We start from the raw sequence: 3,706 nt of genomic DNA, 5'->3' as shown, positions 1-3,706 counted from the left end.
AGTTTTGACTATCTGGCCTGGCAGCCTGGTTTGTCTCCAAATTTTTACAATTAAAGATTCAATGTTTGAAACAAAGGTTTAATAATTTCCATTTGATATAGAGAGCAGGTTTGAGCACAATTTGCCTATTTTTATAATAATGGAATATTATGCTGTAAATATGTTATAGGCATTGGAATGTACACTTTTTCATATATTCATTATATTATAAGCATTGCATTTTTGTCTTGAATTTTAACATATTAAAACTTTAACACATCCCTGAATGAATTTTGTCGACTTCGATATTTCTATACTTATTTGGGAAAGTAAATAAGGACACTGAATTATGCCCTAAGCATTTCAATACCATGTATTTTTTTAAATTATTAACCCTGTGTAGTGGTTTTGGAAATTTGTGCTTTTCTTTTTCTTGTAGTTTTTCAGATTGGTGAATTGGTTGGGGTGAAAACAGGCTTGCCCAATTCCATTGTTTAGATGACCTTTTTATGTGTATAAATGAAATTGAAGCAATTGGGATTATTTATGATTAAACTATACTAGGTGACATCATGTTGCATTCTGCGATACCTAAAGGGGAGCTCCAGGAAAGGGACTTATTTTGTTCATATCAGAATGTTGATCTGATTTAAGTAGTTTCCTAATCAGTCTATGTTTTCCTTTCTTTTATTATTTCCTTATTGAGTTGTAATTCTGATTTTCATATATTAGAAATAAAGAGAAAATTAAAAAAGAAAAAGGAAAAAAGGATGAGAGATGAAAGTAGAAGGAAATAACCATAGCCCAACAATTCAGGAGAATCTTAGCTAAATGGGGTCTAGTACATGGATCCTAGTGCTTCAATAGGCTCTATCCGAGGTCACATTAGGTACAAGAGCTAGATTATATACGTCCTTCCTCACAACTCCTACGGTCATTTTAGGTCTGTCCCTAAATCTTCTAGTTCCTTCAATTAGGATCATATCACTCCTCATTACTGGGGTGTCCCTAGGCTTCTGTTGAACATGATCATTTCACCTCAAATGACTCAATCGGAGCTTATCATTGATCGGGCCAACTACCAGATCAACTCTATACGAAATTCACTACGATTAATTGATAGCAAAAATATTTAGCGGAAAAAAATGATGGAAAAAATTAAGCTTGGCCTAGTAATATTTAAGCGTAAGCCTGGTTCTAGTTGGGCAGGGTTGGTGTTAGTTCTACCCCGGCCCAGACCCATTACCCATTTGAACTAGAACATACCAATGTGGTTACCCACCAACAAAAACCAAAAAAATAATAATAATAATAATTAAGAACTGGTATAAAGAACTGTCATGGATGCGACACTTGGTCCTCCCATTCATTCTCCTTATTCTTATTAGTCACAATGTCCCATTCATACGTGGGGCCCTAATTAAAATTTTCTTTTTCTTTTTCTTTGTATCCACTTGTTGTTTGTCTATGTATATCTGATGGAGATGCTTTTTCCTTGATCATGTATGGTGGGAATATGAAGGAAGACAATTAAGATGAGGTCATTGAACCAGTAGAGCCCTCATGATATGTTCTTTGTATTCACTACTTCACATACCAGTAGGTAGGCAGTGAGCTGGGGATGATTCCCAAATGGAAACTGAAAAGCATTGGTGCTTTGAGTCATTGCTTTCTTAGAATTTCCATCTCTTTCAGAGTCAAGATTTCTCCAGCCATGTTTGGAATCTATGCAATATTGCTTCTATTGTTTGGTTTTATTGTGATTTTGTGGACCTTGCTTCAGGTTATGTGTAGCTTTTAGGGTTTGCAATATATGGTAAAATGGAAACTTTCAAAGTCTGGTTTTCACTATGGTGAGTTACATTTGATCTTCATTGTTTCTTGTTTAAAAGTTTAATAGTGGATCTGGGCCATTGGGCCACCTCTAATAATACAACTGAACCGCATAATTTTGGTTTGGAAAAGAGATCGCTGCCTGGGCCTCTAGAGTCTACACTTGCACGTTGGCCAATGGGAGAGTGTATGCAAGCATCACCCTAGACTGAATTTTCGTCTTTCCATGGAGGCAGCATGGTATTTTTGTGAATTTCTATGTCTGGGGCGCAGGAGCCATGTGGGTCATGTGACCAAGTATCGTTCTTTTGTTGATACTCCTGCTCTTGTGTTCTCTTGGTAGTTCTAAAATTTTTCAACTCGGAGTGGGTATCCTTACTTTTGTGAATCAGAGTTTAAGCCACTAACCATAATTAGGACTAAAATTTTACCATAGATGTGTTTATAGGGTCTATTTATCACATGAGTTAAGCCATGTATCGCCAAGTGACAAATTAAGAGGTCTTTTTTAAATTTTAAAATAAAAAATAAAAGAAGAAAGAACGCTAATTAGTCCGATGCAAAAAGACCGTCACACCCCCCCTCCTCCAACCTTGGAAAGGTGGAAAGGTCCAAGGGGGCAGCGGTCTTTTCCCACCAGGCTGTCTGACATAGGTTCACGTCCACACAAAACACCAATTAACATTCTTTTTCTCAAAAATAAAATATAAATTTTGATGGTTGGTAATATCACTTAAATACAAAAAGGTCTGGGGGTGAATTGATTCATTTCACCCTTCTTGTGACTAGACGAAAACGCCACGCAAGCTGACAACCTTCTATTTTCCAAAGACATAATAAAGAAACAAAAGGACATACATATACGGAATAAGTAAAAAAAAAGGGTCATGTATCATCAGGCAGGAATAGGATACCATACGTAAAGCATTCATTCACGTGACGTTCCACTGTTCTACCCTCTAATTAGCAATAAGGACTCCTATATATACCTAACATCACCAAACACACCTTAATTAAAGAAGAAGCCATTCCTTAGTTGACTGTACCAGACAAAGCTTACTTGTCGCCATGAAGAGGGCCCACGTTTCCACCCAAACAAAGTAAACGACGATGATATTGTAAGCCTACCTTTCAAGTCCTCCCGAGTCTCGATCACTCACTCACTTACTCCGCTGCTAATAAAAAAAATAAAAAAAGTAAAACGGCCAATTACGGCTAAGGCTTATGTTTCTCGTTAAGATGCCCACCCTCGATCGGTTTCAACTTTCAACTAACAGATTCTCCCCCACAAGCCGATATATTTGCAATCCTTTATTAGATTCCAAGAATCTCTCTCTCTCTCTCTCTCTAAACCAACAAACACCCCTTGCTGGGTTGCTTTGGTGGTGGTAGACGGCATCAGTTCGCAAGAGGGCGTAGAGGGAGTTTGGTCTAGAAAAAGAAACAGAGGCGGCTGTATTACAATAATAAGCTTATAAGGGGGGGCCCACTTGATGACGCGAGGGTACGTTAGAGTCCTAGACCTTTTCTTTCTCACTTTTTCTGTTGGATCATACTCCTCTACTTCAGCTGCCTGATATTGTCGTACACCTCTACACACAAGTACAGTGAAAAATATCATTTTACCCTTGTTTGGACAGGGTAAGGTGATACATTCCGTCTTATTTGTGTGTGAGACGCGCACAGCAATAGGGACAGACAAAAATAGAAGAGTCAAATTGTTTTCGGCTAAACTAGACTAGTTTCATCATCTTTTGAGTATGGGGTCTCTATTTTAATTTCGGATTTACCCCTTATTTGTTGCCTGAATAACCATACCCATGCATCTAAAGGTTCTAAGGGCAAAGCATGATGAGCTTTTCTTAATTTGGACTAAGTTTTCCTCCACCTATAA

The sequence above is a fragment of the Telopea speciosissima genome, chromosome 5 (assembly GCF_018873765.1).
Source record: "Telopea speciosissima isolate NSW1024214 ecotype Mountain lineage chromosome 5, Tspe_v1, whole genome shotgun sequence".
Classification (NCBI taxonomy): Eukaryota; Viridiplantae; Streptophyta; class Magnoliopsida; order Proteales; family Proteaceae; genus Telopea; species Telopea speciosissima.
The sequence above is the reverse complement of the archived record's forward strand: the minus strand, read 5'-3'. Positions refer to the sequence as shown.